Source organism: Geotrypetes seraphini, chromosome 2 (assembly GCF_902459505.1).
Source record: "Geotrypetes seraphini chromosome 2, aGeoSer1.1, whole genome shotgun sequence".
Taxonomy (NCBI): Eukaryota; Metazoa; Chordata; class Amphibia; order Gymnophiona; family Dermophiidae; genus Geotrypetes; species Geotrypetes seraphini.
The window spans coordinates 9,848,232-9,875,643 of record NC_047085.1 but is presented as its reverse complement, the minus strand read 5'-3'; the positions used below and the strand labels follow the sequence as shown (position 1 = coordinate 9,875,643).

The 27,412-nt window shown below is 41.4% G+C and overlaps 1 protein-coding gene across 1 annotated transcript in view; it reads right to left on the bottom strand.

The window, feature by feature from the left end:
• Positions 1-16,536, bottom strand: part of LOC117355414 — a 155,868-nt gene extending 139,332 nt beyond the window's left edge. The window contains exon 1 of the mRNA XM_033933930.1: positions 16,429-16,536. The gene's annotated coding sequence lies outside the window, so the exon portion shown is untranslated. The remainder of the gene's footprint in view (positions 1-16,428) is intronic.
• Positions 16,537-27,412: the final 10,876 nt, after the last annotated feature.

Sequence of the window (27,412 nt, the reverse complement as noted above, 5' to 3'; positions counted from 1 at the left end):
TTTTCCCACTACAAATGAAACTGCTCAGACTATGGTGAACATTTTACTTCGCGAAATCATCCCTAGGTGGGGATGTCCCACACACATCAACTCAGATAATGGTCCTGCTTTCACTGCCAGAGTATGCAAAGATTTAGCTATCGCACTCTGCATTGAGTGGAAATTTCATCTCCCATATCACCCACAGAGTTCCGGTATTGTCGAACGCATGAACAGGACTATTAAAGATAAAATCTGGAAAGCCACAGCTGGCACATTTGTGAATGGAAAAAAATTCCTTCCTATTGTTTTAGCTGAAATTAGGATGTTGCAAAATTAAAATGTGTTTTTCTTTTCTTTTTCTTAGCAGCGGTTCGGATATATGCATGCCCATCCCAGTTTTTGGCACTAGGATATTTCTGGTGTTTTCCAGGGATCCTCTTTGTCACTGCAGAGATAAAGACGATCCAAAGAGACATTAGCTTTTCTAAATATGAGATGGTTATGCTATGCATTATTTGTCCATATACTTTACTCATGTGTTCATCTCTGTTTTGTTTTTCTATAACAATGTGTTTATTTCCAGAGATAAGTTCAGCTCTGAACACTTGACTGATGGAAGAATAGTTTGAAGCCTAGAGCTATGTGTTTTGTCTGTGCCATGTGGTCTGTGTTTTGTCTACTTGTTTTAGTTTGAGGGGTACCCCAGGATACATAATATTGGCCATTTCTAGAGCTAGCTCTTTTCCCACTTTTTACTAGCCCAAATGCGCAATGTTCTTTTTCCCTATAATTTGCATATGCTAAATGTAGCTTAGTTAGGGGTTATATTTTAAGAAAAGGTTTTATTCTATATCTATATTCTATGGTGCTCACTTGATATGAACCATTCAGTACACATTTCTGACATAATTTTTTAAATACATTCAGTACAGAATTATGGTCTCTCTGAATTGCCATAATAGTTATATGCAGCACACAAAAACATATCTTTTTGGAATGTCTGATTAAGAACCTTAAGTACTTGAATATTGTCTCTCTTTTGCCATAACTATAACAAGTAAATGCATTAATATTGTCACATGTTGCCACATTCAGTACAGGCAACCTGGTCTCTCTCTCTCTCTCTACATTCAGTACAGGCAACATGGTTTCTCTCCCGGTTTCTATCTCTTATTTGGATCACACTGAAGTACAGCTGCTGAATGATATCGGGACTCTTTTCAAATCCCTCCCTGTATGCACAGACATCATTTCATCTCAAGGGTGAACCCCACTAGTTTCCAGTGACTTGACAGATCCTGTGCACATTTCATCCCAAGCGTGCATCTCACCAGCTTAAAGAGACTGTAATTCATCTTCCTGTACCCTGACTGCAAAGACTTTTACACATTGTTTCCTGTTCATCGGATATAGCCACCTTCCTAAGAACGCTTTGCTGTACAATTCCACCTATTTAACCTATTCTACGGACATTCCAGGCTTTATTTCATATGCTGTACATCTACCACCTCTTGGTATGGGCAATGAGACATTTCATAAGCTGCTGAACTTTATTGAACAACTTAAGAAAACCTCCAAAGAAGTGAATCATACTATCACTTTTGAAAATGGACAGATTGCACAAAATTTGCTCCGAAATGCTCATGTCTCAAGCTTGGGAACTTTTCTTTGAGTATTCGCCCACTGCAAACCATGTATTTAATGTTTTAATTCACCCTATCTTAACTATTCTATAAATATTGCTATGTATTGTTATGATTCTCCTTTGCTGTGGAGTGAAACACGTGTACATTTCTTTTCTCACAAGATTCCTTCTAGTTTTTAGGGCAGTTATACATGAATTTCCAGTGTCTTCTCTGGCACTTGCTAATTTGGTTCTAGTTTGGTTTTAGTTTGGCATGGCCTATTGCATTGCCATTGCCAGGGTCAGAGATAGTATTATCCCATATCCCATGCTTGCATACTCTCTTGTGACATCTTTGTATCTTTTTGCCTGGGCCTCCTGGGAGGGTTTCCTGCATCCCTTATGCACCGTTCATTCGCTCGGCGACGGGTAAGATGTGGATACGACCTATGCAGCCTGGGACAGAGGTTTGAACTCATGATGGGAACTGTTCGTCTTCATAGCTTGGAGGACAGGGGACGTGCTGATATATTGTTGGAGATTGGCAGGGCATGGGCGAGGCAAGCTGGCTAGGGGTGCCACAGGTTTGCTTTCATTTCAAAGAATATGGAAAATGTCAGCATGGCTGTTGCAGGCGTTCGGCGTTTTGGTTGGCGTGGCTGGTGTCGGCCAGGGCCTATGGGAGGTTGTGTCAGGTCTGACTCTGGCATGGGGATGCAGGTGGACCCTGGGGGCGGGAGGACGGTTTCAAGTGGTCCTGATTGAATCATGATTGGCTAAGGTGTATTAATGTATTAATATGAAGCTGTTGTCCAAGGCATACTGGAGGTTTGACTACAGCCTAGTATTCTTTTTTTGGAAGTTATGGGTGTGCTTCACTGTTGCAGCATTGGATTTTGCTTTGGGTGATGTTTGCTGGCTCTGTGGAGACCTCCGGCTCCGTGTTGAACCGCCCAGCCAGTGGATGGGCCAGTGCGCTTTAGCTATGAGATGGGGGTCCCAGATGGATTCAAGGCCCGAGACCAGGTTGGGGCTAGGTTTGAGTCCCTTATTATCAATAAGAATGTTGATTGGATTAATTACATTTATTATAGTCAGCAACGCTTTGTTGGGTGTCAAAAATACTTTGTCCTGTTGCACCTTTGTTCCTGACGGTGTAGGTCCCACGGGTAGGGTTACTGTGGCCATTAAAAGGTTGGAAGACCTCTCTGCTGAACTTAAGCGTAATTCTGGTTTGTCTGATCCTTGGGATCTGTATTTTATTTGGATGCAGGGGTGGGTGAAGGACCTTTTTATTGTTATGGTCTTTATTGTTATCTGCACTCTTGTTGCTTATGTAATTTTGGACTGTTCCTGCGCTGTTTGACTCGTATTACAGCCCCTAAGACTCCTCCTCAATAGACATGTCTAGAATGTCTCTCCCTCCACGCTCATGCTGTGCATTTATGACTTCATTTTCATGACAGTAAGAGGGGATTGAAAGGACACATTTTAATGGATAAGTTTTCTGTCTCTGTCTAAAAGGATGTCTTTTGTTCCTGCCTGTGCTGCAGGTAATTGGATGCAGAGTGTTTTGTGTTTGTTCTCTTGGTGGTTTGGGAGGAGGTCATTTGGTCATGTTGATGAAGTTTTGTCTTTAAGACAATACTGGCTCAAACCCCCTGCCATGTGCATGTCCTGCTCACGCACCCCCTCCCCTCTCTTGTACATCCCCCTTTTCCTGTGATGGTTACCACTGACCCATGTAACAGATATATAAATGAATGCACACTGATAATAAAACAGGCAAAATCTCTTTAGAATACGGTCTACCTATCTTTCTTTCTAAGGGGAATTACCTCCAGATGACAGAGTGTTTTGCAGGGCAGTTTCGGGACCAAGAAACGGATCTTGTTCGTTTCAGTCTTCATCACAAGGCGTACAGTGACAGACTTAAAGATCTCAATCTGTATACTTTGGAGGAAAGGCGGGTGAGAGGAGATATGATAGAGTAATTTAAATACCTACATAATATAAATGTGCATGAGTAGAGTATCTTTCGTTTGAAAGGAAACTCTGCAATGAGATGGCATAAAATGAAGTTAAGAGGTGATAGTCTCCGGCGTATAGCACTCCCCCGAAATTCATTTTGAAAAACCACGAATACAGTTTTTAGGCAGGGGAGACAGGAGAGGGCAGCTAGAGAGGCAGGATAGGGCAGCCAGAGAGCCAGCGAGTGAAGGAAATCACTCGCTGTATGCTCTGACTACCTTTTTCTGTACTATAGTCAGGTCTTACCAATCAGGAGTTGCTTTGACACGCAGTTCCTGATTGGTAAGGCCCGGCTTTAGTACAGGAAGAGGCAGTCGGAGCATACAGTGAGTGATTTCCATCACTCGCCGGCGCTCTAACTGCCCTCTCCTGCCCGGTCATTCGTGGTTGGAAAATACCACGAGTGACTGGGACTGAAAACCACCGACCGCGAATTCGCGGGGGAGCACCGTAATCTAAGGAAATACTTTTTTTACAGAAAGGGTGGTAGATGCATGGAATAGTCTCCCAGAAGAGGTGATGGAAGCAGACTGTCTGAATTCAAGAGGGCCTGGGATAGGCACATGGGCTCTCTCAGAGAGAGAAAGAGAAAATGGCTACTGCGGATGGGCAGATTAGATGGGCCATTTGGCCTTTATCTCCCGTCATGTTTCTATGAATTTATAATGTATGTTATTATTGGGCACAGCACTGTTTTCCCTTTCTGTCTTTTATCACTATGGGTAAAAAATTATATATATTTCACATCAAATACCAGCTCCTCACCACCCATCTCAACCCATTCAACATTTCCATCACAGCCCCTTAAATTTTTCTCTATCATGTTTAAATTCCAAAAAAAGTGCTGGTCCGTGCCACACAGTCTTGTGTGTCATTCTAGTGCTTATCTTTCTCTTTGGTTTTTATAGTCCTAAAAGGCAGTGTTCCTTAACCCTCTATTATCCAATCTGGTTTAAGGATTACTACAACGAATATGCATGAGATAAATTTATATGTAATGGGTTTCGTATTGAATCTAGAATTAGTACTTCAATGCATGAGATAAATTTGTATGAAATGACTCTTGAATATAATCCAAAGCACCTGCTTCCTTGCATGACTTACAACTAACCTCTGTAATAGTTCAATTTCCCTTTCTTTCTTTTTTGGATCTGGAACACTGAAGAATCTCTACATGGACAACAATCAAAAGAAAGTGAACCACTTTGGAAAGGAGGTATAAAGAATCTATCCATTTTCATTTATACCAGTTATAGAGGGAAGGGATTATTTACTCTTACTCACTGAATTCAGGAAAGGTCGTTTCTCTAAATATAGCACAGAAACACCAACAAAATTAAAACATGGTGACCAAGAAATGACTCCAACCCAACTGACCATCTTTGTCGCATGGTCAAAGACACAAAACACCCACATTATTCATTCCTGATATCAAAATACCACCTAGGTCACATATCAAACTGACTACGATGAAGTAAGTACTATTATAGCATTAGGGGGGCCTTTTACTAAGGTGTGCTAGCCGATTTAGCTTACGCTACATGATAACGCATCCATAGAATATAATGAGCGCATTAGCATTTAGCTATTTCTCCAAATTTAACATCATGCTCATTAATTTTAACTGTTACATCAGATGAAAATTGACATAAATTCTAAACTTTCTTTTGTAATGATGACTCTATTCTATTAACACTTAGCCATACATCATTTAAAGTGATCACTTTATCTTTAGGGAGAACATCAGAACCTAGCCCCTTAGCCATCTGCACAGGGGTCAGCCCTTTAGCTCCCTCTAAAGATTGTCCTGAAGCCTCCAATCCAATTGATAAAGATGATTGTGGGGAAGAGACTGCACCCTCAGTCGAGGAAGGAGACTCTACTGACCCAAGAGAATATGGTAGTTGAGGATGTGGTTACGGTTCCCTAGAGGATAGTGAGGCAGCTTGGATATCTAAAATTACCTGCTCTTCCACATGTGGCAAAACAGGAGCCATAAGATGATGATCCATCGGGCCCGTCATCAAAGTAGGTGGAATTACTTTGGCCTTCCTCTTGCCCATAGTAGTAGGATTCGATATACCTGCTCCCTGCTTCTCATGGGCTCCGAAGGGGCTCGAAAGGGTGTGCCCCTTTAGCCATGCCCCTTCGGCTCGCGATCTGACATAATAAATAAACGGGTAACCCTTCTTGTGGCTTTTAAGACAGAGTTAGAGAAACAGGCTATTCTGAAATTATATTTTTTGAAAAAGCAAGACCTGTTTTGTGGCCAACGGGTGATAATTTTTCCGGATGTCTCTAGACACACTCAGTTTAAAAGGAAGCAATTCTTCCAGCTAAAGCTTAAGGTTTTGGCAATTGGAGCTACTTTCTTTTTAAAATTTCCGTGTAAGTGCCTTATCTCATATGGAAGTGATAAATATGTGTTTTTTGATCCAGCCCAGTTAGAAGATTTTATTAAGGAAAAACCTTTGCTGAAAGTTTAATTTCCAACATTGATATTTTCATTTTAGGAGGATGATGTACGATATATAAAGTAAGCCACATTTAAGCCTGTTCATGATGGTAGATTATAGATAGATAAAGTTGATTTCCTATTTAAAATGCTGGCGACCATTATAATGTGGACTAGATCATGGTTGATTAATTACTTTATATATGTTTCGATGTATTTTATATACAGAGGTTTTTGTGGATATTCATGAATATTTGTTATTATTGTAATGAATAATCAAAAAGAACTACTTTTCAGAGTCTGATTTTGCCCAACTACTCTATGCCCTAGTACTTCCTCGCATGGATTATTGAAATGTGCTATTCAATGGTCTCACAGCAAAGAATGTACGACAGCTCCAGTGCGGCAATCAGGCTTCTAAAAAAACATCCATGCCCGTGACCCTGTCTCCTAGGCACTAGCATCTGCTCACTGGCTGCCTGTAGCTAAACGTTGTGTCTTCAAGGGCCTGATGCTAGCATTCAAATCCTTGCACGACATGGAACTGGGCTATGCGATGACTAAACTTCCTCCGTATGTGCCAAACTGGTCCTTCCGCTGCCAGGATGAAATATGCCTCAAAACGCTCCTTGGTCGAGACCTTCAACTAAAAACTGCCAAACAATGGTCCTACTCCCACTTCATACCGAGTCACTGGAATCAACTGCCATCGCAGATCAGATCTCTTGAAGGTCTGCTCAACTTCAGAAAAACAATAAAAACATACCTCTTCATCTAACCCCCTACCCTTGATCCATGGACTACTAAGAATTGTATATTGGTAACCGAAACCAGTCTGTGTGACATAACAATAACTACACCTAATATGTGCCAACTAGGATGAAAACTTGCATTGTAATCTTGTTTAAATAACAGCTTTTATTGAAATGCACCTCAAGCATAACATAAACATATAGCATACAGCAGCAAGAAAATACAGTGCAATCATCCACACTCCAAAAAAGAAAAGAAAAACACTCGAAGTGTAGCCCAGAACAAATACAAATATCATCCCTCCAATTCAACAATAACAAACTACAAAACCCACCAAAATACAGTCAAAATCCCCCCTCCCCCCCACCCCCCAGGGACAAAACACAGTTCCCACAACACCCAATTAGGTCGAGAAGCATCTAATATCAGAGAGCAAAAAACTAAGAATGGAATAGGGATATAGATAAAGGTTCCCCCCAGTCTCCGCTATCCCAGTCCAGCCGCATAGTCGACTCAGTGCCTCAGTCCACCCCTGCCACTAATCCCCACAGATGCCCGAAATCTGCGCCAAATATGAGCATAGCCATGAAGTTTGCCATGACGTAGAGCTGTTAAATGGTAAAGAAGTTGCCAAGTAAGCAAACGATGCTCCACCATGGCCCACGTGGGAGGGAGCACCTGATTCCAAAGGGAGGCAATAGCTAATCTAGCAGCAGTAAAGGCCAACTTACAGAACATAGAATCACCCCAAGCTAAATCCAATTGATGCCAGAACAACAAGGCATGTCGCCAATCCACCAGAATTGGGATATCCAGGATCCGAGACACCCAAGAAAAAATCTCAATCCAGAACCCAGATACCCGCCCACACTGCCACCACATATGAAAATAGGTACCCACCTCCCCACAGCCCCTCCAACAAAGAGCACTCGCACCTCCCTGCCAACGAGCCACCGCCTGAGGGGTATAATACCAGCGAAAAAGAACCTTGTATCCATTTTCAATCAACAAGGCCGCTATACCCGCCGAAGAAATCTCTGACCAGATATCCCCCTAGGTGTCCCAGGATATAGCAGAGCCCCAATCACCCTCCCAAGCCCTCATGTAGGAATGTGGGGTTCCCCGACAATTGAGGCATCTATATATAGCAGATAGAGTTCCCTTCCTGAGCACCGGTCCCAACATCAGTTCCAAGGGAGTCTTACCCCCCCTCAGATCCCTCAAAAGACCCGAGGCCCTGATATAATGAACCACTTGCATGTAAGGGAACAAATCTCTCACCCCAAAACCAAACCTGCCCCGAAGCTCCGTAAAGGGTCGAATACGGCCCAGAACCGGATCCCACAATTGACCCACACACACTAAGCCCCTAGTTTCCCAATCAGCAAACACTCCACCACCCCTTCCCGGTAGAAAATCTGGATTGTGTCTTAATGGGGTAAACCAGGAATGGCGCCTACCCAGCAATAAACTGCCCCAGGTCTGATTCCAAACCCTCAAAGAAGTTCCCACTGAGGATAAGCCACCCTCCAACCGCACCCTGCCCGGTAACCAAGGCCGATGTAACAAAGGCACCCCACCACTTAAACTTTGCTCTATCTCTACCCACAGTTTCGGTGTCTGCGTCTGCCACTCTAAAAGGGCGCGCAGCTGAGCCGCCTGATAATATTTTACCACATTAGGAACCCCCAACCCGCCATCACCCCTACCCATACATAAGACCGTCCTACTCACCCGAGGTCTCCTTCCAGCCCAAATAAAGTGAGAGATATGCCGTTGAACTCCCTCCAACGTGTTCCTACTCACCCAGAGCGGCAGTACTTGAAACAAAAACAAAAGGCGCGGCAAAATCATCATTTTCACAACTGCCACCCTACCCAACCAAGAGAAATACTGATCTTTCCAACTAAGCAAATCCTGACGAATGCGGCGAAATAGCGGGGGAAAATTAAGATCATAAAGATCCACTCCCGGAGGTCCAAAATAAACCCCGAGGTAACGGAGAGAATGCTGAACCCACCGGAACGAAAACCGATCTCGGAGGAAAGCCGCATTGTAATCTTGTACTGATATTATATATGTTTAACCTGTAACCCGTTCTGGGTGATGAAGGAACTTAGGAAAGTTCTGGTAGCTACGCTGACTGAACTTTTCAACGAGTCTTGAGTCGGGTGTGGTACTGGAGGAGAAGGAGGGATGTGGTCCCTCGCCATAAAAGTGGAAGTTAGGAAGAAGTAGGGAATTTCAGGCCGGTAAGTCTGACTTCGGTAGTAAGCAAATTAATGGAAATGCTTTTAAACCAGAGAATGGTCAAGTTTCTGGAATCATGTGGATTACAGGACCAGAGGCAACATGGATTCACTAGAGGTAGGTTTTGTCAGACAAATCTGATCAATTTCTTTGACTGGGTGACCAGAGAATTGGACAGAGGATGTGGTGAATTTAGCTTTTAACAAAGCCTTTGACAGTGTTCCACACACACAAATGTCTAATAAATAAACTAAGTGCTCTCGTGATGGATCCCAAAGTGACAGGCTGGGTCAAGAACTGGTTGAGTGGAAGGCGACAGAGGGTAGTGATCAATGGAGATCGCTCTGAGGAAAGGGATGTTACCAGTGGTGTGCCTCAAGGTTCTGTTCTTGGGCCTGTTCTTTTTAACATTTTTATAAACAATATTGCTGAAGGGTTGTCAGGTAAGATTTGCCTCTTTGCAGATGATACCAAAATCTGCAATAGAGTAGACATGCCGGATGGTGTGAATAACATGAAGAAACACCTGGCAAAGCTTGAAGAATTATCTGAAATTTGGTAGCTAAAATTTAATGCTAAGAAATGCAAGGTCATGCATTTGGACTGCATAATCCCGAAGGAATGGTACAGTTTAGGGGGTGAAGAACTTATGTGCATGAGCAGGACTTGGGTGTGATTGTATGTGATGATCTTAAGGTGGCCAAACAGGTTGAAAAGGTGACGGTGAAAGCTAGAAGGATGCTAGGTTGCATAGGGAGAGGAATGGCCAGTAGGAAAAAGGAGGTATTGATGCCCTTGTATAAGGCTTTGGTAAGATCTCATTTAGAATATTGAGTACAATTCTGGAGGCCACACCTTCAAAAAGATATAAAAAGGATGGAGTCGATCTAGAGGAAGGCAACTAAAATGGTGTGTGGTCTTCATCACAAGGCATACAGGGACAGACTTAAAGATATCAATCTGTGTACTTTGGAGAAAAGGCAGGAGAGGAGAGATATGATAGAGACGTTTAAATGCCTATGTAATAGGTTGAAGTTAAGAGGTGATAAGCTCTAGAGGAATCTAAGGAAATACTTTTGTACAGAAAGGGTGGTAGATGCATGGAAAAGTCTTCCAGAAGAGGTGGTGGAGACAGAGTTTATTTCTAAATTCAAGAGGGCCTGGGATAGGCATGTGGGATCTCTCAGAGAGAAAGAGATAGTAGTTACTGCGGATGGGCAGACTAGATGGGCCATTTGGCCTTTTATCTGCCGTCATGTTTCTATGTTTCTATGAGTGTGAATAATGTTCATCACAGAGACATGGTTAAAGAATAAATCTGGTTCTATTTTGGAGTTCCAAACTTATGGATTCATTTGCTGCGAGAGTTTAGATTAGAGGCATATTTAAATCTTTTAAAATTATGTTAAAAAAAGTTTTTTTTAAAGAAGCATTCGGGCAAGATTTGAATCAATTTGAAAATACTCATATCTTCTAAATGTTTTGGATCTTCAATCAGCAGTCCTGTGAAATTTTAATATTATATTATTGTTTTATTTAGAAGTGAATGTTTTCTTGTATGCTTACTTTGTGTGGGTTTTGTCTATCCAAGGAGTGCTTAGTTGTTCTTCAGCCCTTTAAAAAGGGCTTTTACTTTTACTGTAATGATTAGTGCTGCCCGATTTGAATCGATTCACCGATTCTAATCAGGTGAATCGATTCGAATTGATTCAATTTTTTTTAGAAAATCGACCTCCTGATTCAATGACCGACCCTTCCCCTGTGCCTACCTAAAGCAGGAGCTGCAGCGCTGCCTTTTGCTGTCCGTCTGCTGCTGGAGAGATGGACATACACCAGGGACATGGACTTGCGGCTGGATAATCAAGAGAAGATAGAGAGGACAGCAATCGTTGTGGGGGACTCTATCATCAGGCAAGTTGACAACCACATAGCGGGAGGAAGACTGGATCGGCTGGTGACCTGCCTACTGGGAGCTAAGGTAGAAGACATAGTGAGCCGCATCAACAGGATCATCAACAGTGTGGAAGAAGAAGATAAGGCAGTGGTGTTCCATGTGGGGACAAACAACGTGAGCAACAGGAACTACAACAGGGAAGGACTGAAGGACCAGTTCCGGATGCTAGGAAGGAAGCTGAAGACCAGAACGCAGAGGATAGCATTCTCGGATATCCTGCCGGTACCCAGGGCTGATGAGAAGAGGCAGATGGAGCTGCAAGCAGTTAACGTGTGGATGCGGCGCTGGTGTGGGGAAGAAGGATTCCACTTTGTGTGCAACTGGATGACGTTCTGGGGGAAGAACAAGCTATTCAGGAAGGATGGGCTCCACTTCAGCAGAAATGGGATGAGGCTACTTGCAAGCAACATCAAGAAAGAAGTTGAGAAGTTTATAAACTAGGAAGAAGGGTAAAGCCGACAGTCGACCGAGAGAGAGAGTTGATTGTTCGGGAACCGGTATACCCGAAGGATACCGTGCAGGAAGATGGAGGGGAAGAATTATCAGATCGCAGACAAGACAGACCAAAAGGGACACAAGCGGGAAGGACATGCAAGAAGGGAACAGGTTGCAAACTCAAGTGTATGTACATGAACGCAAGGAGTCTTAGAAATAAGATGGGTGGCACAAAAGGATAAAGTTGACATCATCGGTATCACAGAAACCTGGTGGACTGATGAAAATGCCTGGGACATGGTGCTACTGGGATACAAACTATATCGCAGAGACAGAGTGACTCAAAAAGGAGGAGGCATTGCCATATACATCAAAGAGGGAATTGAATCTACTGGAGAGAACATGCCACAACAGACGGTCAAAATTCCAGGAACAAATGGACCGGAAACGAGGATAGGCATCTACTACCGACCCCCAGGGCAGTCCAAAGAAATTGATGGAGAAATGACGGAAGAGATTAAATGCAGCTGCAAGGGAGACAATGAAGTTATCATGGGCGACTTCAACTATCCGGGGATAGAATGGAATCTAGGCACCTCCTGCTGTGCTAGAGAGACCAAGTTCCTGGAAACTGTAGACAATTGCTTCCTGGAATAACTTGTCAAGGAAAATACAAGAGGAAACACAATTCTGGATCTGGACCTAATTCTAAATGGCACAAGATGTAGAAGTAGAAGGGACGCTGGGAAACAGCGATCGTAATATGATCTGCTTCGACCTGGAAATAGGGACGAAACATCAGTCCAGAACAAAGGCCATGGTGCTAAACTTCAGAAAAGGGAATTTAGAAGGGATGAGACGCATGGTGGGGAAGAAGATTAAGAAGAGGATAAACACTGTAAAGACGCTAGAGAATGGGTAAACCTGGCAAGAGGCAGAGAAAAATGCCTGTATCTAGGTGTGGTATACAGACCCCCAAGACAACTGGAAGACATGGACGCAGAATTAATTGAAGACATAGAGAATATCACTCTACGAGGAGAAGCTGTACTGCTAGGGGACTTCAATATGCCTGATGCAGACTGGAACTCATTTTCAGCGACAATCAGCGGTAGCAGGAGGCTCTTAACCTCCATAAAGGGAGCACGTCTCAAACAAATGGTAACGGAGCCCACTAGGGCCCAGGCGATCCTCGACCTGGTACTCACCAATGGGGAAAGCGTCTCAGAGGTCTCAGTAGGAGATACGCTAGCCTCCAGCGACCACAACATAGTATGGTTCAACCTTAGGAAAGGCTTCCCTAGATCAAACACGAAAACAAAGGTACTTAATTTCCGGGGCACAGACTTCGCATGCATGGGAGATTTCGTCCATCGGACGCTGCAGGACCAAGCGGAGACCGATGATGTAGAAGCTAAGTGGTTAACACTGAAATCAACCATACATGAAGCAACTAGCCGCTTCATAAAATCAGTAAATAAACGACAAAGAAACAATAAACCCCAATGGTTCACCGCGGAGATCTCGCACCTCATTAAGGAGAAGAAAAAAGCGTTTCTCTCCTACAAGCGCAAGGAGAAAAGAGAGGCAAAAGTAGAATATAGGACCAGGTCTACAGCGGTCAAAATAGCAGTTAGGGAGGCAAAACTTAGAGTGGAAGAAATTCTGGCAAAAAACATTAAAAAGGGGGACATATCCTTCTTCAAGTATATTAGTGACAGAAAAAGGAACACAGGCGGGATAGTACGCCTTAGAAGACCGGACGGAAGTTACGTGGAAGCAGATTTCGATAAATCCGAACTACTGAATGAATACTTTTGCTCAGTCTTCACCTGTGAGGTACCGGGACACGGTCCGCAGTTGAAGGCAACACAAAGCACAGAAGACCCGTTTCAGAATTTTGAGTTCACACCAGGTGAAGTTTACAGTGAACTGGCAAGACTCAAGGTGAACAAAGCCATGGGACCAAACAATTTGCACCCAAGAGTGCTCAGAGAATTGAGCGATGTCCTGGCGAAACCATTGGCTGAGCTATTCAATCTCTCCCTAAGTAAGGGGAAAGTTCCCCTGGACTGGAAATTAGCTAATGTCGTTCCTCTGCATAAAAAGGGTTGCAGGGCAGAGGCTGCGAATTATAGACCGGTGAGTCTCACATCAATAGTGTGCAAACTCATGGAAACACTAATTAAAAGCAAATTGGACACGATCTTGAATGAAGGGAATCTTCGGGATCCCAGTCAGCATGGATTCACCAAGGGTAGGTCCTGCCAATCCAATCTTATCAGCTTCTTTGACTGGGTAACAAGAAAGTTGGACTTGGGAGAGTCTTTGGACGTCGTGTACCTGGACTTCAGTAAAGCTTTTGACAGTGTCCCACACCGCAGGCTGCTAAGCAAGATGGAATCGATGGGGTTAGGAGAGACACTAACTGCATGGGTCAATGATTGGCTGAGTGGCAGACTTCAGAGGGTGGTGGCTAATGGTACCCTCTCTAAAACATCGGAGGTGACCAGTGGAGTACCGCAGGGTTCGGTCCTGGGTCCACTCCTTTTCAACATATTCATAGGGGATCTGACTCAAGGGCTTCAAGGTAAAATAACACTATTCGCCGATGACGCCAAACTATGTAATATAGTAAGTGAATGCAGTTTACAGAATTATATGGCACAGGACCTGCTTACATTGGAAAGTTGGTCCTCAACCTGGCAACTAGGCTTCAATGCTAAGAAATGTAAGGTCATGCACCTCGGAAGCGGAAATCCATGCAGGACGTACTTCTTGAACGGAGAAACTTTAACTAGAACTTCAGCAGAACGAGATTTAGGAGTAATCATCAGAGCAGACATGAAAACTGCCAATCAAGTGGAGAAGGCTTCATCTAAGGCAAGGCAGATATTGGGTTGTATCAATAGAAGTTTCGTCAGCCGAAAGCCTGAAGTCATAATGCCGTTGTACAGGGCCATGGTGAGACCTCATCTGGAGTACTGTGTGCAATTCTGGAGGCCACATTACAGTAAAGATGTACGCAGAATTGAATCAGTTCAGCGGACGGCCACCAGGATGATCTCGGGGCTCAAGGGTCTCTCGTACGAAGAGAGACTGAACAAATTGCAGCTCTACACTCTCGAGGAACGTAGGGAGAGGGGAGACATGATCGAAACATTTAAATACCTCACGGGACGTGTCGAAGTGGAAGATGATATTTTCTTTCTCAAGGGACCCTTGGCCACAAGAGGGCACCCGCTCAAACTCAGAGGCGGAAAATTTCATGGCGACACCAGAAAGTATTTCTTCACAGAGAGAGTGGTTGATCATTGGAACAAGCTTCCAGTGCAGGTGATCGAGGCAGACAGCGTGCTAGACTTTAAGAATAAATGGGATACTCATGTGGGATCCCTACGAGGGTCAAGATAAGGAAATTGGTTCATTAGGGCATAGACAGGGGGTGGGTAAGTAGAGTGGGCAGTCTTGATGGGCTGTAGCCCTTTTCTGCCATCATCTTCTATGTTTCTATGTTTCTTTTTAAGGATATGGTCACCGAGGCACAAAATCTATATAAACCGCGTATCAACAAGGGATGAAAGAGGAAAAAGAAAAAAGAACCAGCATGGCTCACTGTAGAGGTAAAGAAAGTGATTAGAGACAAAAAAGTCTCGTTTAAGGAATGGAAAAGATAAAAAACAGACGAAAACTGGAACAAGCACAAACAACATCAACGCATGTGCCATAAGGCGGTAAAAGGGGCCAAAAGAGACTACGAGGAAAAAAATAGCAAGGAGGCGAAAAACCTCAAGCCATTCTTTCAATATATTAAAGGGAAACGACCCGCGAAGGAAGCAGTGGGACCGTTGGATGACCCAAGGAATAAAAGGAGTGCTAAAGGAGGACAAAGCAATCGCTGATAGACTAAACACATTTTTTGCATTTGTATTTACCAAAGAAGACATACACAGCATACCGGAAACCATCAGGCTATATGCTGGCAGTGAAAATGGGAAACTGACAGGGTTAACGGTCAGTCTAGAAGAGGTATGCAGGCAGATTGATAGGCTTAAGAATGATAAATCCCTGGGACTGGATGGCATCCTGAGCAAAGGACATCGACGCCTTAGGTTTGGTTTAGGTTTGAAAATAATAACACATGGGGGCGCTAGAGGGCGCGATAGGAAATGGCAGCATAGTCAGTGAGCTCTGACAATACAAAGAAAATAATCGAAATAAAATCAGAGATATCCTATTTGGATTTTCAATTTCTTTAGCCCTCTACATTTGCCTTTTCTGATGGCCACTTCTAAGGTGGGCAAACGCCACAAACCGGAGCCTACAACGCCTCAAAAAGCAACAGAAGACAAATCTGATCTGGAGTCTAACCATGCGCTCCTCACAGAGCTGCGTGCCATAAAAGAAATTGTTAATGAAACAAAAGAAGACACCACGGAGATAAAACAAGATCTTACTGAGCTGAAACAGGACTTTGCACAACTATCTTCCCGGCTGGATAACGTTGAAGCTATTCAAACATCTTCTCAGGCTGCTATTAAAAGCATGCAAGTGCAGCTGAAAAAAATGCCACAGTTGGAAAAAGATCTTGAAGATCTTCAGCTCAGATCTCGTAGAAATAACTTACGTGTGCTCGGGATCCCTGAAGGTAAAGAAGGAGCTGATATCTTATCTTTTATGGAAAAGCTGATTCCTGACATCTTGGATTTACACTTTACAAAAGAATTTGAATTGGAAAGGGCTCACAGGGTCCCATCGTTTCGCCCGACGAATGCCAGATATCCCAGAGCCATCATTGTGAAGTTCCTGCGCTACACTTAACTTTCTGAAGTTATGCAGCGTGCTAAGGTGAAATCACCTCTCAAGTTGGACACCCACACTGTTCTATTTGTACCGGATCTTACAAAAAATGCGGCGCAGAGAAGAAAACAACTACTTACCTACCGTCCGAGGCTCAAGGAGCTTAAAGCTCAATTCGGTCTGCTGTTCCCTGCCACGATGAGGGTCACGCTCAATAATCAGACCAAAAACTTCACTGACCCACAACTTTTGTCCGACTACCTGGAGGAACTCAGCCCGAGTTTAACCTGCCTTTGCTCCTCGGGCACATCGCTGGAGTCCCTAGTGATTGTTGCTGGGGTCTGAGCACAGCATGGGGGCCATGTTTTTACAGCCTCGTGGAAGCTTATCTCTCACTACAAACTGTATCTTCGGTTGGACTTCAGGCATTTATCACTTAATTATAATGTTTTCGATTCCTTCTTTTCTTTTTCTCTTTATTCTATTATGTTCTTACCTTATAACTGTGATGATTATGCTGGTATTAATTACTGCTTTCTTTTAGATTATCGGAGCCTCATTAATTATTCATACTTGTAGTTCTAGTATTTGTGTTGTTTTTTACCGGTGCAATGTGTCCATGAATTGTTTTTAATGTATTTTTTTTTTATCCTGATCGATGAAATTGCTTTTCTAGCTTCTTGGTTATTTTTTTTTTTTTTTTTCTCTTCTTCCCTTTATCTGTTTCATTCGATGATTAAATTTGCCTTTTCTATTTTCCTATTAACTATACCTTCACAATTAAGTGTGTATGTCAATGTTCTTTCTCCCCTAATTTTAAATCAGTAATTGTTCGTCGGTTCTCAGGGTTTTCATCAACTTTAATGGGTTTAGTTCGGTATGTTTAATCAATTTTTAGCTCCCCATGAATTATTAATGAATTTTACACTGTCACATGTATTTTCTCGGCAGGCATGATTCTCCTTATGCTGTATAATTTCTTAGTTTTTTGTCGTTCTCCTTTTGATTCAGCCGGATCATGAATTGTTCCTCTTTTGCCTTAGAGTTTCATTAATTATTCTATTTTATCTATACGCTCTTTTGTCTTAAATGTGCACATATGTACTGTTTTGTCCTGTCTGCATCATTTTTAAGGTACTGTTTGGCTCTCTCTAATGAATTCTTCCTACGTTTTTTACAATGCTATTATTTATTACTGCTGGTGCTATCATTTACTCTTTTCTCTCTATGACATTACCCTTGCCATTGCTAGATATAATTAATTCCCTAGATGTTTTTCCTTTCTCATTTACTAGTTCACTTGATTTTGTCCGCATCTGTGAGTTATTGTGATTCTTATAATGTACCTGCTCCATTATTCATAAAATGAATTATTAACGTATTTTACACTGTATTATAAATTATACCTGACTACATGAAATTACCTTTATGATAATTTATTTTGATATACTATCTCCCCATCCTCCTTTTTTTCCATATTACTCACTCTTGTATTAATTATACCTGTTCATTATGGGTAAGGCTATTAATTTCCTATCTATTCATTATTTATTTTCTTAATCAATAATCCCAGGTATGTGTCTTTGGTCTTCATGTATTCTCTGTTGCTTGGATTACCACATTGATTTATAGTGTATTTATTTCTCTTAATTGTTTTTTCTACAGTATTATTATTAATTTCAGTTCAGGTTGTCTTTATTCAGTTATTGTCTCCTTTATGTTTTTTTTTTTTTTTTTTTTCTTCTCTCGCTTCCTTATTTCAAGGCATAAATTACTTGTATCTGACTACTAATTGTGGCATACACTGTTAATCACCTTTTCTGACTGATATACTGGCTATATTATACTGTGTCTGATTAGGTATTTCTTACTTATAACTTTCAATTTGTCACATGGAACGGTCATGCCTATATATGTTTGTATTGTATGCTCTGGATTATACTGAGCTTTGGCTACCCTCAGATGTTCACACTAAATTTGACTGAGGGATACATGTCGTCATGCTGTGTGGTGTTTCCTCCTTAATATCTTTGACTGGTTCTTTCTGGGTGTCTCCTATTCAAGGGTCGCCCTGGATGTGGTAATAGGCATGGTCCTATAGTTTACTTCTGTGTTCATATTCCACTGTTATGTTAAGCAGATTATTTGCTTTATTGCTAATTGTCATTCTTTCGATGGTTTCCTGTTGTCATTACTTGACATCATCATTATTCATCATATGTTGCTTATGTGCAAGGTTACTTGAATGTGACTTTGCCTAGCCCTGCACTCTTTTCTCACTATGTTCATATATTGCTCACAATGGGCTTACTGGTTATGTTTCAAAAAGGATACTGTAATGTTATTGTCGGCGCACTGATTGCGCTTCCCTTATGCTTCCTCTTCCCATGGAGTATAGTTGTCATTTGTCCTTTTTAGGACATGGCAGCTTATATGTACGTCTGTACTACAATTTATTGATCTTAAGTCATGCATACTGTACCTTCTCACACTATTCACATGTTGATATATGCAATAGCATTGTTGTCTCTCTGATTAATCTCTCCTACATCTCAGAATGGTAAAACTATTGTCTTTAAATGTCAAAGGGTTTAATAATCCCATCAAACGGAAAAAAAATATTAGATTATGTTTCTAAAAAATCCCCAGATATTGTATGTCTTCAAGAAACACATTTAACTATGCCAGAATCAGCTAAACTGAAGACCAACTGGTCACTACCTGTTATTGCATCACCTGCTATCAATAAAAAGAATGGCACGGCTTTGTTGGTTAGAAAATGTGATCACATTAAAATAATATCCTACACTACAGATACTGAAGGACGTTGGATTCTTGCTAAGCTCCTCATTCATCAGAAAGAGATATCCTTGTTGAATATATATGCGCCCAATCAAGATAAACCAGAATTTTTTGACAGTCTTTTAGCCTCGCTGCTTGAAGATAAAGCGCATCATCATATATTAACTGGTGATTTTAATCTAATTTTGGATCCGGCTATTGACAGAAAATCAGCTGCTTCTCACAAACCTACCAGATCATGGCATAGCCTTCATAATTTAATCACTCAACTAAAATTAGTGGATCCATGGCGGCTCTTGAATGGGGAAGACAGGCAATATACTTTTTACTCTGCTCCTCACAACTCGTACTCGAGATTGGATTATTTCTTACTCAGTAACAACCTCTTGAATTCAGTATCACATGCAGATATTCATGAGATATCAGTCTCGGACCATGCTGCCATAGAATTAACTATTGATGGCGACTCCTTCTCATCAAAAGGGAAGACATGGCGGTTTAATAATGCTTTATTACTTGAAGAGGACTTCATGAAAGATGTTAGAGCGGCGATTTCTGAATACTTTAAGTTTAATACTACAGTTGATGTTAGTTGACCGACTTTATGGGACGCTCTTAAAGCCACGCTCAGAGGCTCCATTATTTCTTACCAGGCTCGTCAATCTAAACAGCACACCAAACAACTCTTAGTTCATGTAAACACCATTAAAGAATTGGAACGGAATCATCAAACTAACCCATCTGATATGAAAACCTTACAGCTGTTACATCATGAGAGACTTTGCTATAATTTACTACTAAGTAAAAAAGCTGGGAATGCTCTTTTCATGCAAAAAGCTAATTATCATTGTACTTCAAATAAAGCTGGCAGAGCATTGGCTCAATATCTGAAAATTCAGGGGGAACGTTTAACTATATCTGCCATCAATGGTGAGGATGGGTCTATTACAACGGATCCTCTTTTGATCTCCCAATCATTTAGTCAATTTTACGAGCGGCTGTATACTTCGGAAGTCACCAATCCTGACCCCTCGAAGATATTGACAAAAGCACCTCATCCTACTCTTACAGGCGAGGATAATACGGTCTTATCTATGAATATAACAGAGGCTGACATCGGCCTGGTTTTACATCACATGGCTAAACGGAAAGCCCCCGGTCCCGATGGTTTCACATCTGAATTTTATGCTGCTTTTCAAAAGGAACTGGCTCCTCATTTAATTGACCTCTTTGATTACTTTATACGTACTGGAGATGTGAGAGGTACATTTACTGAAGCAAGCATTATAGTATTGCCCAAACCTGGCAAGGATCATCGTCAAGTGGCCAACTACCGTCCGTTATCCCTAATCAATGTTGACGCAAAAATATACGCAAAAATCCTTGCATCCCGCCTGCAGTCCTTGCTTCCTAAATTAATTGGTGCTGATCAAAATGGCTTCATGTTGAATAGACTCTCCAGTGACAACTCACGCATGTTTGCGAACGTCATACTTCATGCTAATACACAAAAATCTCCACTAATTGCTTTAGCATTAGATGCCGAAAAGGCGTTTGATAGAGTGGAATGGGATTACCTCTTCATGGCTCTTCGGTGGTTTGGCTTTGATGATTCTTCCATTCAAATGATCAAAGTTCTCTATTCAGCACCTACAACAAATGTACGCATCAATGGTTACTCATCTGCTCCATTTAAACCAACTAGAGGTACGAGACAAGGGTGCCCTCTGTCACCCCTGCTTTTCAACCTGGCATTGGAGCCCTTCTTACATTCCATCAGAACTAATGATCGTATTTGTGGGGTACGCTGTGGAGAAGCTGAAGTAAAGTTCTCAGCATATGCTGATGATGTTCTCCTGTATTTATCTCCTGAGTCCATCCCTGCTCTACTCTCTCTTATCGATGATTTCTCCGTGATTTCTGGCTACAAACTAAACAACAGTAAAACGGAACTTATGCCCTTAAACTCTCATGTTCATAAGCATTTACTTACTCAATATGGTTTCCGATGGTCTGACTCATCATTGACTTATCTGGGCATCCCGTTTGGCAACTCTCTAGACTCCACCATTGAAAATTGCACATCTCAGCTATTGCAGTCTGTCAAGTCTCAAATTCTTAAATGGAATCCACTGAATCTTTCTTGGTGGGGTCGATTAGCATCGATCAAAATGGTGTTGACGCCTAAAATTTTATATACTCTGTGCATGCTGCCTACACTTTTACCCTTGTCGGTTTATAAACAACTGGAATCATTACTTACCAAGTTTTTGTGGAACAATAACATACCCAGAATTGCTCTACACAAATTAAAACAGGGAAGAAATAGTGGGGGTGTGAACTTCCCTGATCTTCTGGATTATCATTACACCTTTTTGTCTCGTCAAGGTGTTCGATGGCTACTATCTGAAGACTTCACAACTGATACCAATCGCTGGCTTGATTTTGAACGAGCAAGATACTCTCCTTGCAGACTACAACTACTCCCCTTCATGCTGCCACCTGCATCTCCTATCATTCGTGACCACATTCTATTATCAATGATCCAGGTTTTTAAAAGGTTGGAATCCTCGCTTGATATTAAATGGTTGGACACAACATCTGCTCCCCTCTGGCGCAACAGCTCAATCCGTATTGATAACAATATTGTGGATTGGAAATTGTGGCAGTCTGCGGGGGTACATCACATAAACCAGTTATGGGATGAAGAACAGTGGATCTCTTTTGACCAATTACATGCTAATTATGGTTTGAATGATACTCAGCAGTACCGCTGGTTACAGCTTAAGCACGCTATTGCGTCACATCTTAAACACCATACACTTCTCAATACTGTTCCACCACTGCTTCCGCTCTGTGCATCCTTTCATAGTCCCAAAAAAGAAGCATCTAAATGGTATAAACACGCAAGACTTCAGAAATATCAACATCCACTTGATACGGAACATAAATGGGCATTAGATCTTCAACTGTTATTGGATGAAAATCAATGGGAACATTTGTGGTCACGTACTCATTCTATTAGTAAATCTGCATCCTTTCTCCAAACATCCTTATTTCTCAATCATAGGGCTTATTGGACTCCTAGTCGCCTGGCTCGATTCAAAGCAGGTGAATCGGATAAATGTTGGTCCTGCAACTTCTCTCAGGGTACACTTAAGCATATGCTATTCGACTGTCCGTTGTTACAACAGTTCTGGATAAGGGTTATAAATGACATTAATCAGCTACTTCAAACGTCCCTTCCTTGTTCATATAATTCTGTTATCCTAGGAAGTGTCAAATCATCTGACTTTTTGCACGAAGACGAGGACTGTCTTATTCATCTTCTCCTCTTGATTGCGGTCAAGATCATCCTTTCTAATTGGAAAGATCTGGAACGAGTGAGCTATGATAACTGGTGGAACACCATTTGCCTGACAGTTAAATACGAAAAAATAGCTGCTGAAAGATTAGGCTTGATGCATAAATTTAACAGGCTTTGGGGTCCATTATTACAATATGCTGATTCTCCATTTAAATCTCTAGCATAGTTCTTATCATTCAAGATGAAATTACATTAATATGCTCTTTGACTATACCTGATGTTATCGATAATCATATTTCCTCTATGCAGCATTATCTCAATGTTATTGATGCATTATTAGGGTACGTGCTTCTCCTTAGATTGTGTACAGTCATTACATCACTGTTTAAGTATAAGATATACTGATCTGTTCATTTCTCCCTTTTTCTTTTCCCTCTTCCTGGAAATTCTAATCCTTTATATTATTGATCCCCTGGTTTGGGGCATTGCTTTCTGATATGATATGTATCAATATGCGTATGGATGCAATGTTTTGATGTTTTACATCTGTATTATTTTATGTTATGAAATACAATCTTAATAAAAACTTATTGAACTTAAAAAAAAAAAGAAAATAATAACACATGCAAAATGACACCAGCGCAAGGTTTTCAAAATTATAATTAAGATTTATTGAATTATTGTTTCTATTTTTCCATTATGAGATCAAAAGAATCAAGCATAATTGCTTAACAGTTGCGCTAATGGGAGATCGTTTATAATTGCCAAATGCTGGCCTTCTAATAACGCTCTCGTTTTAATAGCTCCAGATTTTCTATTATATACTGTTGGCTTTTCGTGACATCATCAGCATAACAACCAATAACAATTCTATGGGTGGTCTTAAAGTTGGACAAAGAAAAATTCCTCCACGTTTCAAAGTTAGACAGTTTTAGAAAATTACTTTTGATTTCTGAATTAACATTATAACATATTCAAGAGAATCTACAATTATTAACAGGGTGCTGAGAAATTCTCAACTTGTATGTCAGCTAAGTTTTATCCACACACAGTGCTGAAAAAGTTGTCAGCCTTAACCCTTTCAGGACCAAGGGACATATTTGTCCCATAACTTTAAAATCCTATAAATTTTGATTGGGATAGTCTACAGTTCTAAATTTGATATGTACGGATTCCATATGATACTGCCTTTATGTAAACAAACTGGTTCCGACATTCATTCATTAGCGTCGTTGCCAGATTGACGAGAAGATTCACTTGCCACACTGTCCATAAGCCAGAAGTGTGATTTTTTTTAAAAAAAAATAATGATATTTCACAAAAAAAAAATCAATTTTTTGGCATCTGCAAGCCCTTTTTACCATAAAAATGTCGTCAAAACCACAAAAATTGGCCTACGATCCTTATGGTCCTGAAAGGGTTAAAGGAAAAAATTCTTCCTAAGCTGACAGGTTCAAATTACATGGCCTTCAGCCCACAGGAGGAGGAGGAGGGGCCGGCCTCCCCCTCTCCTCCTAAGCTGACAGTCTCACACACAAAGAGCAGGAATCTCTCTTAATTACTCCCAGATTTTGCTTTAAGATTTCTTTAGGTTGCAAATATATATATTATGTTTTTCAAAACTTATTCCTTTGTTCACTATACAGTCATACAATTCACTCCAGTCATATTTGCTTGGCCAAGCCTTCCATACATAATTTGCATTCAAACCTATTTTTTTTTTTTTAATTCTTTATTTAAATTTTTCAAAACAACAATTCACAAGCGTAATCTTGTTCCATGAAATACAGAGAAAGAAAACAGGTTCCACCAAAGTAATATATCAAATTTGAACAGAACAATTCAAATTGAAAATTTAAAAAATACATTTTTATCCCTTCCTTAGACCACTAAAGAGAGGTGTGATAATCATATACTAGTTGGAGACATAAATTTAAGAATTTAATTTAAAGGAAAAGGCTTAATGAGGCACGGCTACCCTCCAATTTATTTTATTCCTTTCTACATCATACCTTGGTAATCCTTTAACTCTTGGTAATCTTTTTAACGTTTAGAAACTCCTTTAAATGTTCTGATAAAAAGAAAACATATTTGACTCCCAAATACCTTACCAAACATTTACAGGGGTATGCTAGAAGAAATGTAGCACCCAATTTTAGAGTTTCTTGTCGTAGGGAAAGAAATTCTTTCCTTCGCTCCTGAGTCACTTTAGAAACATCTGGATAAATCCAAATACGTTGTGCCCCAAATAATTTTTGAGAATTTTTAAAGTATAATCTTAAGATCATATTTAAATCTTGCTCAAAAACAAAAGATATTAGAAGTGTAGATCTTGCAGTATCTGGATTCAAGGTTTGTTCCAAAAGAGCAGTAACATTGGCAAAGTCAATCTGTTCCTCTTGTCCATTATTTTTCTCTTGTTCAACATTTTTTTCCTGAGGAAATTTTTTGTTTGGCAAATAATAAATCTTATTTAAAGGAGGAATATTTTCAGAAGAAATTCCCAATTTTTCAATCAAATATCTTTTGAAGAAATCAATAGGCGGAATACCAGGTGAAATTGGGAAATTCAATATACGAAGATTCAATCTCCTATTATAATTTTCAAATTGCTCTAATTTCCTATGTATAGAGGAATTATCTTTAATTATTGCTGTTTTAAACATTTGAAGCTGTTGTATATCCTCCTGTATCTGTTTGTTTTGGTTTGAGAAATCCAGTTTAACTGAGTCAATAGATTTAGTTAAAGTATCAATTTTAGAGTTAATATTTGTTACCTCCTCAGTATTTTTAGCCATAGAAGCCTCCATACGTTGTAGAAGCACCCAGATATCTCCCAAGGAAGCCTCCGATGGTGTTGGTGTAGATATGCTGATTGTTGGTTCTTTCAGCTTCCCTGCACTTGCTCGTTCCGGTCCAGCGCCCTCACCGGGCAGCTCCATGGTTTCCCTTCCGGGGTCATGTTTCTCCCGCTGCTGAATCCCGGCTGTAGCAGGACACCCGGGGACGAAAGGATCCGGAGGGGACAGAGATATTTCACTCCCCGAAAGGGAGAAAAGCTCTCCACCGCCTTCTCCCAAAACCGGGTCACCACCTCCGTTAACTCGGGTTGCCGTCGATTGAGTCGTGAAGAAGCGTTCCAGCGATTGCTGGATAGTTTGCTGCATGGGTGTCGAAGAGAGGGCTGGCGAGGAAACAGCCCTCAACACCCCTTTTCTTTTCGGCGGCATTGCACTCTAAAGAGAGGTAAGAGGAAAATACTCCTGCAAACGTCCGGCAAAACGTCCCGATCTTCTTACACGCTTCACTGCGACTCACTCACCGCCGCCATCTTTGTCACACCTCCCAAACCTATATTTAATTCAGTTTGGGACACGTTATCTTTCTTTACCAGTCTAAAGCAAGCACATGTGGTATTAATTAACACCATGCTGCTGGGAACAAAGACCTGGAAACACAAAATGGATTCCAAGAACCCAAAATGGATTCCTAAAGACAGAAAACCAAGATGGATTCCATGTAACCCCTATGATTTCCTCCATGATCTATCCTAGCATCAAAGTGCATAAAAAGAACACCATTCTTTCCCTTATATTAATCTATAGTGTGTTTTTCTGGCTTTAGTTACATATTATTCAGATTTTTATTCACCCGTTTTTCGTACGCTTCTATTTGGGCGTGGCCCTAACTGACACAGATGTATCTAACTAGAATTACCCAGAATCATACGAAAAACAGACGCTTTTGTAGAAAAACTCCACAAAAAATACTGCACTTATCATGTTCTGACATCCATTCCATTACCGTCCCATAAACATCACCCCCTGCTGACCACGAGCCACTACTCCTCAATCCATCCGAGGGTCATCAAGGAACTGAAAGGGACCATAGCTGAACTGCTTCAACTAACAGCCAATCTGTCGATCAAATCGGGAAAGATTCCAGAGGACTGGAAGGTGGCGAATGTTACGCCGATATTCAAAAAAGGTTCGAGGGGAGACCCGGGAGTCTGACCTCGGTACCGGGAAAGATGGTAGAGGCACTGATAAAAGGACCGCATCATTGATCACCTTGACGGACACAGTCTGATGATGACCAGCCAGCACAGTTTCAGTAAAGGCAGATCTTGTCTGAGAACTTGCTGCACTTCTTCGAGGGAATAAACAGGCAGATAAGCACGGTCGACCCGGTCGACATTGTATATCTGAACTTTCAGAAGGCGTTCGACAAGATTCCACATGAACGACTACTTTGGAAAATTGCAAGCCATGGAATCGAGGGTGAAGTACTCACGTGGATTAAAATCTGGCTGGAATATAGGAAACAGAGATTGGGGGTAAATGGACAATACTCGGACTGGAAGAGCTTAACCAGTGGGGTGCCGCAGGGCTCGGTGCTTGGACCCGTGCTCTTCAACATCTTTATAAATGATCTGGCCATAGGTACAATGAGTGAGGTGATTAAATTTTTGGACGATACGAAGTTATTCAGAGTAGTGAAGACGCAGGGGGATTGCAGAGATTTACAACGTGACATAATCAGGCTCGAGGAATGGGCATCAACATGGCAGACGATTCAACGTGGATAAGTGTAAAGTGATTCATGTTGGTAACAAAAATCTCATGCACGAATACAGGATGTCTGGGGCAGTACTTGGAGAGACCTCCCAGGAAAAGGACTTGGAAGTTCTGATCGACAAGTCAATGAAACCGTCTGCGCAATATGTGGTAGCGGCGGCAAAAAGGGCGAACAGAATGCTAGGAATGATAAAGAAGGGGATCACAAGCAGATCGGAGAAGGTTATCATGCCACTGTACCGGGCCATGGTGCACCCTCACCTAGAGTCACCATACATGAAGAAGGACATGGTACTACTCGAAAGGGTCCAGAGAAGAGAGACTAAGATGGTTAAGGGGTTGGAGGAGCTGCCGTACAGCGAAAGATTAGAGAAAGTGGGCCTCTTCTCCCTCGAACAGAGTAGAATGAGAGGGGACATGATCAAAACATTCAAGGTACTGA